At 57.6% G+C, this 13,104-nt stretch overlaps 1 protein-coding gene across 2 annotated transcripts in view; it reads right to left on the reverse strand.

Moving 5' to 3' along the window:
- NHEJ1 (non-homologous end joining factor 1) overlaps positions 1-13,104 on the reverse strand; it is a 43,591-nt gene that overhangs the window by 1,860 nt on the left and 28,627 nt on the right. The gene's annotated exons all lie outside the window — the stretch shown is intronic.

The raw sequence follows: 13,104 nt of genomic DNA on the forward strand, positions 1-13,104 counted from the left end.
GGGTGGCCCTGAAGGGAGTGGGTGTGCACATGCAGGTGAGTGTGGGCATGAGAGTGCGCACAGGGGGCTGTGTGTGCAGCTGTGGCTCCGGATGCGTGTAGCTGGTTGTGTGTGTGTGCATGTCAAAGGTCTGCACACTAATCTCTGCTTCTCTCCACACACAGACAACAGGAGAACAAAGTGTAACAGATAAAGCTGGATCCTCTCTAGGCCAGGGGAGCGGGGAGGGGATAGGGATGCTCAGATCCACTCAAGGCCAAAGTCCAAAGCCTGGCCCCAGCTTCCCAGTGGCAGAAAGGGCAGAATGAGTCTCCCCTTGCTGCTCCCTGCTGGATGGGGAAGGAGAGCAGGGCTGATGCCAAGATGGGTTGGCTGGTGGCCAGAAGGGCATCTTCCCCACAGGTCTCATCCCTCCTGCTGGGGCCATGAACATGAAAGGCCCCTGAGCTGTTGGACACACATGCCACCAGAGTCTGGTTTTTTGGACAGCTTCTTTCAGGAGGTTCAGGACCTCCTGTGTCCCTGCCCACTGCCACAGGAGGGAGTGGTGCTCTGGTCCCAGCACCCTGCCAGCATCCCCAGGATTGCTTGCCACAGAGCAAATACACATTGCCCTGCTTCTCTGCCCTGAACTGTGCTGGACCATCACAAGGTCCAAGGGAGAAGAGATGTTGAGCACCTCAGCCACCCTGGAGATGCTCTTTCCCTGGATGTCTCAGCCCCCTAAGGTCAGGGTTGCACCTGAGGTTGCAAAAGCATCGTCTGAGGCCAGGAAAGAGGCTGCACTTCAAAGGCAGGAGAGGGGCTGGCAACGGGTGGCCAACACAGCCCAGATCAAAGGCACAAGCTGGAGTCATAATTCAGAGAAAAGCAAACAGCAGCTCCCAGGAAAGCCAGGAACGATGGTGCAGTGAGCAAAGTGTACTAGATAGCACTGTGCGGGTCAATGCCCTGGGAGGGCGGGACAGTCCCCTGCAGAGCCACCCGGCCCGGGGTGCTACTACCTGCTACCCACCCCCTCTCCCCACCCTCGAGGGGTTCCCAGGGAGCACCAAGCCAGTGAGGCAGGCTGTCCACTCAGGCGAAGGGTGCTGCTCACCCCCCCCTGGTCCAACACAACCAGCACACATGCTGCAGCACAGGATGGCACCTAGGACATGCTCCAAGTCCCAGGGCTGCACAGGGTGCTCCTCTTCCCAGTACCCAAGTGAGGATCCTTGCAGGGAGGCTGCTTTCTTAGTGCCAGTGCCAGCTGCCTGGAGCAAGCACAGTGCCCTGTGATATCCCTGGGAGTGAGGCAATGCCATGGAATGCCCACCAGACTTTAACCATCCCTGAAATCTGCATGCATGCACCCCTTGGGGTGGCATGCTGGGGACTGGGGAAGGGTGGCCAGTACCACCATTCCCTTGGGGAGGGATGGGCATCTGGGGTGGCACAGGGGTCTGCAGGTGCAGTGCACCCACTGTCCATGCCTCCAGGAAGGGCCCAGCTTCGGGAAGCGTGGGGTGGAATCTGGGAGTCACTGACCACCTCCCACTGCTGCCCTTCCTGGCAACTTGAGCCTGCAGGCTCTGAGCCATCGGCCGCTGGAACTGGCCCGTGCTGGGATGGGAGGGCCGTGTTTCACAGCCCCGGAGGGAAATGGGTTTATAACCAAAGCTGGAAGCGTTTCCCTGTCGAGCTGTGACTCAGCAGGGAGCAGAGCATGCGGTGCCGGCCACCGGCCACCTGATGGCCCCGGAGATTTAGAGGGACAAGGAGGTGACCCCTGAAAGTGGCTGGGGTGGGGGACAAGCCCTGGATACGAGTGACTTTCCCCTCCCTCCTTGCCCCCTGCCTCAGCACATCTGCAAGTTGTGAAAGTCACCGTAGCCAACTTCTTGTCCCCAGTGTGACATCAGCCTGGCCTCCAGTGACTTGTTTTTCTCTGATTACCCATCTCTGGGATAAACATGATGCCAGAGGTCTGGGGAGCAGCATGAGCAGAGAGCTGGCACCCGGGGGAGCGCTGCCCGGGCTGTGAGGAGCCATGCTGGGGAGCTGGCACAGCTTACCCGCCTGTTATGACTACCTGGCTACAAGGCCAAGTGGGATGTCCAGATATCAGGAGTGGTCAAGGCTGCGACAGCGGCATGGGAGTCTCTGCAGCACACCCTGAACTGAGATTAGCCCAGCTGGAGGGGCTGCCTGGAAAAGGGAGTGAGGCACCTGACCTCGTGCCCAGAGCAAGCTGTGCTTGCCCGCAGCCCCACCACCATGGGGGAAGCTCACGGGGAGCAGGACTGCAGCCTCATTTGGTGCCCCCCATGCTGGAGAAATCTGCAGTGGGGCTGTACGCCAGCGTGGGGGATGGCAGGGCCAGTGGTAGGCATGGTACAACAACTTTCAGGCATTTTCCTTTCACTGACTCCTGCCCAGACTCCCATCTGAAGAAGCCATAAGAGACAGGGATTTCAGTGTCCCCTTGACAGCACGAGCAGGAAGGGCACGTCACCCAGCTCAGCACCATGCCACCAATGCAGAAGCATCACTTTCCCCTGGCCAGGGCCTGGGGAGGGGTTTACAGGCAGGCTGAATCTTGCTGGGCCCCCACACTGGTGCCAAGCACCAGATTCTAAATCGGTCGTGCTCAAAGCTGGGGACTGACCCTTTCATTATCACACCAGACGTTCAAAGTGGTTACCAACATTCTTTGCTACAAACCCCACATTCCTATTTTTTTAATATATTTTTAACTGGAAAACAGAGCGAACAGGGCCTGTTTGGAAATTACAGCCTGGCTGCTGTGGCTTGTATGTCAGATCTGCCCACATTCCCGTGGCGAGCCTCAGCACATGCTCCACAGGGGCACACTTAATAATTCCTGCTGAGGCTGGGAGCCAAGGGGTGTGGGTTGGGCAGGGGAGGGGGACATGGCTTCCCCGGGCTCCCCCCACACCCCCACCATCGGGCTCTGAGGAAGCAGCATGGTGGAGTGGTAGCCCAGGAATGGTGCACCAGCTCTCCCACCATGGGCACGGACACCACCACATTGGCATGGGCAAAGCCTGGCAATGCTGCAGCAGCCTGCGGAAGGCTGGGGAAGGGATCTATGGCCAGGGCGTTCCTGGTCAGGCTGCCCTAAGCCCTCTCTGCCTGTGGTCATGCCAGTGCTGGTCAGGCTGGGGAGGGATACACCCTGAGATCCGGCAGATGAGCACCGATTTGCACTAGCCACTCAGCCTCTGCCAACAGTGCCAGACCAAGGGATCTCACCAGGATCTGCCTGCAGGAGGACATAGGTGAAGGGTGTTTAACTGCTCCTCTTGGGCTCAGATCAAGGGCAGACAAAGGGGCAGACCATCCTACTGCGATTGAGCAGGACACACACCAGCCTCGCCTCCTGCCTCAGCTCCCTGGTCGGGCAGTGACCCTCTCCCTCAGAGCAGAGATGTCCTAAAGCACATGCTGACCACTGATGCCCTTTACCATCTCCTCCAGCCCTCAGACGTATTTGCACACACTCACCCCAGCTTGAAGCAGACCTTGGGGCACTGCGTACCCAGTGGCAGATGGCTGAGGGACCTGCTCTGAGGTCACACTGTCCCCATCACCCCCTGACACACACACCCCTGGGGGATGCACAGCAGCTAGGAGAGCTGGCGGTGCTGCCAGCCCGCCTGTGGAGCAGGCAGGGGCAGGATGGCCAGGGCTTCCCAGGCAGGGAGCCAGGCTGAGCACACCTGGCAGGAAGCAGCAGTGCCGGCAGAGGAAGGCAGCCGGAGAGCTGCCGAGAGGTGAAGGGGTCACCCCGGGGAAGAGCAGAGCATCCCAGCCCTACCCAGCCAGGCACGGCACGGCATGGCCCGGCATTCCTCCCAGTGTCGCTCCAGTCCTGCTGTGGGCAATGTTTTCCTTTCCCCCTGACTTTCGGGGCCTTTCCAGCAAGCAAATGTCAGGCACATAAAGAGCAGCACTGTGAGCAGAAGATGGAGCGAGAATGCCTGCCCGCGTCCCTCCGTAAGTGCTGTCTCACACTTCATCAAGGCCGCCTTTGCAAGAGAGGCACACACTTAACAACCAGCAGTCTATGCTGGCCGGCGACCGCAGCAGCCCGGCCGCTCAATACCCTTTTCTTTTCTCCTTCTGCTGTTTTCATGGCTTGAGTTACAGCCTTTCTCACAGACACTGATCGAAGGGGTGCGGTGGCAGCAGGGGCTCTGCATTGTGCCGTCACCCTGATGGGATGGATGCTGTTCCCTCCCCCCGCAGGGATGCTGGGGGGATCCTGCCCCTGCCCTGCCCACCCTCTGATGTTCACAGGGGTAAATCCCAAAGAAAGGAGGGTTGGCAGCAGTGCAGAGGTCAGGCAGGGGGTTGCAGCATCTCCTCCACACCCATTTTAAGGACCAGCCCAGCAGAAGCAGCCTGGGGCTTGGCTGAATTCTGAGGCAGGGGTGAGGGGGCTCCAGCCCAAGTGGTCATAGACATGCTTGCAGAGAGGCCATCTCCCAAACACTGCCCAGCAAACCCACAGGCAACCGAGTCCTCCCATTGCCCAGGTACCAACAAAATCCCTGAAAATGAGTGGGGTTCAGATGAGCAGCCCTTGCTACAGGCACCACACCTTGCCTCCCCAGACCATGGAAGAGACTGGCAATGGTTTCCCAGGAGACTGGGGTGCTGGGGGTGGCACCCCCAGATCCATCCTGACCATGGGCAACTGTTCTCCCTTCCAGCGGCCCATGGGACAACAGCAGGAGAGACCCCAGGGCAGCCAGCATTGGTGCCTGCTTGGCAAGAGATCTGGGCAAGGAGGATGCCCTGAAAATCAGCAAGTCCTGGCATGCCAGGACTGGTCAGGGCTTGCTGCTGGCTTCCAGGAAGGCAGAGCCACGAACTGATGGAATTTAACAGGCATTACCTCTGCCAGACTGTCTCACCACCAGCACAGGTTGTATTCTCCAGGGTTTGGAGTGGGCAGGGGAGGACCTAGGCAAAGAGCAGGAGGCATGGAGACCTGGAGGCCCACCTGAGCACAGCAGCCAGGCTGCTCCCAGGGGGCAGCTCAGGGACCCCTCTTCTCTGCAAGGAAGCTGTGTGGTTCACACTGCCTTGTTATGGTAGGGTGGCTTAGCAAAACTGGACACATCACCCAAGCTTATTACTGTAGGGTTCCTCCACAAAGTGTGCCAGCTCATGCAGGTTTATTATTGTCTGTCCAGGAAAACTGGACACATCGTGCTAGTTTGTTTTTGTAGGGTTGCTGAGGAAGGCTGGCCAGCTCATCCCATGGCACTTATTGCACAGGACTCATGGGGAGCTGGCCAGGAAACTTCCTCCAAAGTGGGGTGACGGAAAGGCAGCCACACCTGGTGAATCATAAGGATGCTGGGCGGTGATAAGGAACAGCAAGGGGTGGGATCCAGCACCCCAGCTCCACCCGGCAAGGACAGGCCACTTATTCATGGGCACAAATCCTGGTGGCCCCCCTGGGACGTGTGGGGCAGAAGTGGAGGTGGCAGGAGGTCAGATCTTGGGCCTGGCAGAGCAGCCCATAGACCCCTTCAGAAGTGAAATCTGGGGATGACCGTGGGGGTAACCCATGGGGATGCTGCACCTAGCATGTCCTTAAACCTGGCACACAAGGGATTAGCTGAGCTAACAGGGCCCAGTGCGGAAGCTGGGGCTGAGCCAGGTGGGATTAGGGGCTTTGGGGGAAATCTGGGTGCGTTCAAGACCGGATTGAGCGGGAGGCAGCAGCCACTCCACCCCAGTGGCTTTGCAGTTCCTCCCAAGCATGGGTGCAGGTGGAGGGGCAGCCCCTCGGGACACTGCCCTGTGTCACCCGAAACTGCAGCAGGAAGCATTGCTGCATGGGGCAGGGGGGCAGCAGGGCCCACACCCGGGCTGGCTCAGGCAGCTCCCCAGACACTGGGCCCCAGCAGGGCTGGGTCTGACATGCCCCAGCAGCCCTGGCACTGCCACTGGTACAGCCACTGAGTCACCATCACTTCCCTTTGCTCTGTGACAACCCATGTTTCCCAACCCTGGCAGTCCACCGGTGTCCTTGCAGGCAGTGCCAGCTGTGCTGGGTACTCAGGTGTCCCCCTGGCAGTGCCTGTGCTGGGTGCCCAGGTGTCCCACAGGCAGTGCCCAGCTGTGCTGGGTGCCCAGGTGTCCCTGCAGGCAGTGCCCAGCTGCTCACTGCAGATGTTGGTCCCTGGCCAGGCAACAGGATTGAGTTTCAGGCAAGGTCTCTGTGCACAGCAGCGGTGGCAAGAGGCCAGGCTGCCCTGCAAGCACACAGCCCCTTCATTCATGGCAAAAAATAGCCCCCCGGGGTGTGGTTCAGCTTGGAAAAGCCCCCTCCAGCCCTGGCCAGCCCATGTTTATTCAGTATGGGGGACACACACTGCCCTCCCCCTGCCTGCCATCTCCTTGCCACAGCAGCCGCTCTTGGACGCGGTTCCCCAGCTCCCCCCCAGCCAAAACACACAGGCTGGGGCGGGGGGATGGCAAACCCCTAAAAAGCACAGGGTTTGTCTCCAGGAGGAGCAGCCCCCGGTGATGTCATGAGAGTTTGAGAGCAGCCACATGAAAGGGACTCACTGCCCAGGAAATCCACAGGTCCGTGCTCTGCCAGACAAGCCAGCAATTCTTCAGTGGGTCAGGGAAGGAAATCTTGGGGACCTGGAGCCTCGCCTGCTCTTGCTCCAGGGACAGAGCCTGCCCCACAGCTCCCCATAGCTCTGCAGTTCCCCCTTATCCCTTTCTCAGCAGCTATGGTTCACAGCAGCTCAACCCCTGCCCACAAATTGGCACCCCTAGGTACCATCCCATGCTCTGTGGTCCCCAGGGCACTAAAGGCTCTGCCCCATGGCACCGTAACCCCTGCCTTGCATCTTCTGAGTCTGGCCTCCTGCCCCACAGATCTCAGATCCTCTCTCTCTGCTGGCCTGGGGGGCAGCACCCCCATTTCCATGCTGATCTATCAGGCTGGGAGCAGCAGGTGATTTAGGGCCAGGAAACACTGCCACCAGACAACAGGGATATAGGAGGGCAGAGGATTCTCTTTCGTGAGGGATTATGCTGGGGACAGCTGGGAACACACAGACACAGCCCTACAGCCCTCACCCCAGACCTCTTCCCAAGAGCCAGACGGAATCTCACCCTGCTCCAGTGGGCACTGCAGACATGGGCTCTGAAACTAGATCTACTGCCCAGTGCCCCCCGCTCCACCCCTCCCCATTTCCCATGGGTGAAGGACTCAGTGGCTATAGCAATGGGGAGGCCCTGCCTTCCTCCTCCCCATTCCCTGGACTTCCATCCAAGCCCAGAGCCCCAGCTCTGCACCCTACATTGCCCTGCACATCCCAGCCCCACCATACATCATGCATGGTATGGCAGTTGTTGATGGCAATGCCTCCCCTGCCTCATCACCAGCCGCAGCCCAGGAGGAGAATGGCAATTGAAGATTAGGGTGGATTTGACTTTGCACCCCCAGTGCCTTGCATGCACAGTTTCAGGAGGTGACAAGCATCCAGCCTGTCCACGGGCAACTTGCCCACGGGGATACTCCCGCTCCACTTGCTCCATTTCCCCCTGCAGAGGAACACAGGGACAAGACCTCTCCACACCCCTAAAGATGCCTGGAGGCCAGTGCATGCCCCAGGCTGGTGTTACAGCACACGGGGACACTGGTTGAGAAATCTTTCATGGAGCAATGGCCTTCACGGCACAGTGCTGGGGTAGAGGACTTTTTGGGGTGACAAAAGATCCTGTGACTGAGACCCCACTGTCCTCATCAGACAGAGGCTCTGTGCAAAAGCTCTAAGCAAACAACAGACTGGGCTCTAGGATGTGAGTCATCTGCATCCTGCTGGTACCCAAATCTGTCCATGACAGCATCTAGCTCACAGAGGGGCCAGGGCCACAAGAGGGGAGACAGGAGCCCCCAGAGACAGCACAAGGCTCACAGGGCTGTTCCATCTCCCCAGCTGGACCAGGGTGGGATGTCTTCTCCTGCTGTTCCTGTCTCAGCAAAGAGAGGGGACTCAGTCTCTGGGACTGTCAATCAGGAACCTTTCATCAGAGCTAAAAATGCACTCTCAGAAGGAAAACAAAATAAAAACACAAAACAGAGAGGTGAAAAATTCCTTGACATTTCTCTCCTGCGAGTCCTCAGGGCAGTCAGAGAGGCGAGAGCCCCCAGAGTTTGTCAAGCAAACACTTTCACACCCTTGGCCACGCTCAGCACACTGCCACTGGAATGCCAAATATATATTTAAGCCCTGCTCATCAAAGGAGTCTGTTCGGAGTCGGTCTCGGGTAACGTACATGTGGCTTTGGCCCAGAGCAAAAACCAGAGATGCTGAGAACACTTCTTGGGGATGGGAGACAGCTTGGGCACACACACACAGACAGACAGATAAATGACAACCTTCAAGGTCGCATGGCTGTGAGGTCGTGGGCTGGGCACGAGATACCTGCCTGCTGTGGCACTCACCCTTATCAGCTCCTGTCGCACCATGGGGTGGGGATGTTTAGGCTGGAGGGAGGCCAGCAGCCATTCTGCATTCCAGTGCACTATAAACTTTGTCAAAGCTAAATGCGCTCAGCCAACAGAGCTGGGGTCCAGAGAGATGAGCAGGAAATGACACGCTCGGAGAGGACAAGCTTGAAGGGTCACATAGGGCTGGCTGGGGATGTGCACCCCACATGGAGGTGATGGGCATCCTCAGCCTGGGCACAGCAGTGTGAAATAGCCAGGTGCAGACACCATACTCCTGCAAGCCCAGGGTTGGTGCTCATCAGGGTGCCACTGCATCCCTGGATGCTGCAATGATCCTGCCCTGCCTGTTCCCAGCACTAGCTGCACCAGGTAGCCAGCCCCAGCCTTCCTGCAGGGCATTGCTGCTCATCTGCTGCTGAAACACCCCCAGGCCCATGCTAACCCATGGGTTTGCTAAAATGAACTGTCTGGGCACAGCAAGGAGTATTTTGGGAGAGGGGCTGCAGGCATCAAAGGGGAGAGCCTTTCTGCATGGACAACTCCTGCTCCTCATCTCTCCCTTTGGAGCATACCCTTGGTCTGCTGCAGACAGCCCAGGGACCTATGTCCATCTCATGGACCACTTTAGAGCCAGAGAGACAGGGAAGTCCCTGCCTTCTTCCTTTTCTGTATAGGGTTTGCTCCCAGCCAGGGCAGTGCTGTGGTGTTTGCAAGGCCCTAAAACTGGCTGCAGAACTGAGATGCTCCTGCCCCACCTTTGGAGGCAGGATTGGAAGCTGTTGCACACAGGCTGGAGGGCAGGGCAGAAACTCCATTTCCAGAGATGATGGGCTGGGCTTTCTCCTATCTGTCACTGCTCCAGCCAGGAGCAAAGAGGTTTCAGTCTAAATCTCATACCTAATTCCAACTGACAGAGCTGCAGGCTGGGGTCCGGCCAAGGGCTGGAGCCATCCAGGACAGGAATGATGATTGCCATGAGCAAACAGAGCACACCAGAGCTGTGAAATTGGGCATTATGCGCCTGTTGCCCATGGCAGGACCAGCCCATCAGGCTGCCAGGGAGCTGCTCTGGTTACAGCAGGGGTTATCCCAGCACCAGCAGGGCCTGACCCTGCACTGCCATGTCCCCCAAACAGGGTTCATCTCCAGGTGAGGGGAAGGATTGCTGTTTCAGGCACCTGCTGCTAATAAAACACTCTGTCAGGGCACCTTCACCCTCTCAGTCCTTGGAGAGAAGGAGGGTATTCCTGTGGTGCTGTTTGGGGGGCACAGAGTGATGAGGGAACTGGGAGCCATGTCCCCAGCCCTGCCTGGGCAAGCAGACCTCCCCTTGCCACTGCAGCCTCATCCATCTCTGTCTTGCCAGGTTTGGCAGCCACAGCCCAAGTCCCTGCTTATTTTCTAGGGCAGAGATCCCAGGTTGTGCTTGAACTGTGATGCCCTGAGCTCTACCACTCCCCTGTGGGCAATGACCTTCCCAGCACTGGCGACCACTGCTTTTTCCACCCCCCTTCCCACTCATCACACTGCTCTTTCCATTCAGGCTTGCCTTGCTCCGAAGGGTTCACCCACCCCTTGCCATCTCCAGACAGCAAAACCATGCCCTTTGGCTAAATACAGGGTTTCTTAAAGCGTCATCATTTTCATCCCTATTTTTCTAGGTGTTTTCTTCCATGCAGCACTATCTGTCAGCAGCAGCACTGGAAAACAAGGTACCAGGGCACTTGCCTTCAGCTCCCCTGTGCTCATGGCAAACCTCATCTGTTTGCAGTCACTCCTCAACCACCATCACCTTCCAGTCTAAAAATTGGTTTATACCAACCTTATCCATAATAACATGCTCCAGTATGTTGTCTCCATAATAAAATGCTCCATTATATTATCTCCTATATGGTGCCAGGCTAGAAACTCCTCCGTCATAACCCAGACCCCTGCCATCCCCGTGGCCCTCCACTTTGCAAACCTTAAAGACATCAGAGGCCTCAGCAAGCTGGACTGTGCTGGATTCTGCCGCTGTACCCCATTGCCAGACCCCACTTCTGGATGACTGGGTGACCAATTTCCAGAGCTGCTGGATCACTCACTGTGAGGAGGATCTTTTCCTTCCCCATCAAGGTCATTCTGCAGCCTTAGTCCTTTCTGCAGCCCCTGTCCCTGTAGGGGACCCCTACAAGCCACCCCCTGGATTGCCACCAGCTGCAATCATCTTAAAACATGAGCCTGTCACAGGAAGACACAACAGTGATACTTGGCAACCGCTTCTTTGGTCCTCAGCAACCCCAGCTCTTCCAGAAGCTCTGAAACAGGGGGAGCAGGTCCCCCCAAGCCCCCTGTCTCCAGGAGCTGATGCTGGGAGAGAACATCTCCAGAGAGCTGGAAACTCAAAAGGAGCTCTCGATGTAGGTATCTGAGCTGAGGGGAGGATTGGGCTGTTCCTCACCCTTCATGAGCTGGCTGCTGGAGCTGGTACCCACAGGCCACAGCCTCCTGCCAGGCTGCACATCTGCAGCCTCTGCCTATGCAGGAGAGCAGGAATCAATTACAGGGCTGGCAAAGGCAGGGCTGCTCGGGGGCTGCCGAGCTGCACCCACGCCAGCGGCCGCAGAGCACGTGGCACAGCACCGGAGCAGCACACCAGCGGCCCTGTGCCCGGGCTGGGTGCAGATGTGCCACTGTCTCATGGGGAAGAGGCAAGAGAACCACTTGAAAGCCATGGCATGAAAGTACTTGGTAAACCAGGGCCACTCCTCTGATCCTCTCCCTCTGTACACTATTTATAGTGCTCTGGGTGCCCACCGGACCAAATTCAAACCCTGGGGTTGAGATCTGCCAAGCCAGCCCTCTTCTCTGCTGTGAAGTTCCCTGGACCCCTAGAAAGGCCTGCAAAAGCTTCCAGAGAACTAAGATGCTCTAGGGTGGGTAGTCCCAGCTGTATCTAGGATTCAGCCATCCAAAGGGGCTCATGGTGTGGCCATTTCAACCTGCACTGGAGGGGCCAGTCTGCATGAAGCACTCTTGGACAATCAGCTCATACAGCAGGAACATATAGACGAGCACATATAGATCACATCAATCTGGAAACAAGGAGAGACCCAGCCAAGCCATGGTGACTCCTTGGAGATGCACCATCAGCAGGCCCAGCTGGCTGTAGCTAGGCTGAGGGGGAGAAGTCCCTGCTCTCTCCATCTGCAAAGGGAGGGTTGGGTAGAAAGGCTGTGCAGAGGCTCTCCTCACGCTTGCAGGCTGGTTTTCTTGTTGTATGGGAGGGTATCAGGCCTTGGCCTCCTGTCCCAGCACCTCCTGGGCATTTTTAAGGGCCTTTGAGTCCTCTGCAGATAGAGGAAATCTGAGCTTTTGCTGGTGAAACATGACTCTGCCAATGGGGTCATTCCCAGCTCTGCCAGCTGCAGTGTGGCAAGGACAAACCATGGGGATGGGTACCAGCACCCCTGTGATGTTGCTGGGGGGTCAGCCAACTGCAAAGCAGGTGACAAGACAGACCTCTCTGATGGTCTCTGCAGCACAGATAGTTGCCATATGTATTTCCAGCACATACAAAGGCTTGTGGTGCATGACAGCCACCACTGTGGTAGTGGCAGCTGGGGGTGAGCCAGACAAATGTCTGAGCACCAGGTTACACCATTACAGCTGGGATGAGGGCCCAGGTGCCTAGAGAAGCAAACATGGCCATAGCCCTACACCTCTTCACACCCACAAACAGAGGTTCTGGGGCTCCCAGCATCTCCTGAGGGATGTGGGGTGAGGATGCTGCCTACACAGTCCTGAGCTGTGGTGATATGGGGCAGGGGACTTGGACCTCAGCGATCAGGAGCAGGTGGCTGCTGCTGGTGTTTTCTAAGCTAGCAGACAAGAAGGAGCTAAATTTATTCCATCAATATGTGGGCAGTGGGGAGACCAAGGTGCTCCTCCAGCCCACCTGCCCTGGGCATGGTGCACATCACACCACCCTCCTCAGCAGTGGCATGGCCAACCCTGTCCCGACACCAGTGACAGGAGCAGAGCCCTTCTGGACATATGTGTCTTCAGCACATATGTGTCCTGATGACTGGCCCTGAGCAGACCCAAGTCCTTCCTCCCCCAGCCACAGAGGGGAAAGTTTCCAAATTAAAAACCTAAAACTGGCAACAAGGTGCCCATAGTGGGAACCTTTTAAACTGGCCATTAAAGTTTACAAGTTAGACGGGCACTGGGAGCGAGTGGCAGAGCTGCAGGAAAACAGCCGCCCCTCCTCGGGCAGTGTAACCACAGCTGTCCCCAAAGCCACAGGCTGTCCCCAAAGCCACAGGGCTGACGTCATGGCATGACTTCACCTCCATCACCCACTGCCTGGCCAGCCCCAGCCCCATGTTTACCCCTTCCCATCCCCGCTGCTGTCCCTTGCTGCCTGCTTTTCCCTTTGAGGTTGGTCAGCAGCCCCAGGGCCGGGCAAGGAAGAGGAAAAGAGCAGAGAGAAGGAAACCAAACCTCAGAACCCGCAAGGCGGGCTGCAGAACACGGAGCCCCAGCAGCCATGCTGCGGGGACAGTGGGCTCTCTCCCAGCCTTCCCACCTCTCCCCGGCCTCATCCCCCACTTCCTGATCTCAAG

The sequence above is a fragment of the Calypte anna genome, chromosome 7 (assembly GCF_003957555.1).
Source record: "Calypte anna isolate BGI_N300 chromosome 7, bCalAnn1_v1.p, whole genome shotgun sequence".
Lineage (NCBI taxonomy): Eukaryota > Metazoa > Chordata > Aves > Apodiformes > Trochilidae > Calypte > Calypte anna.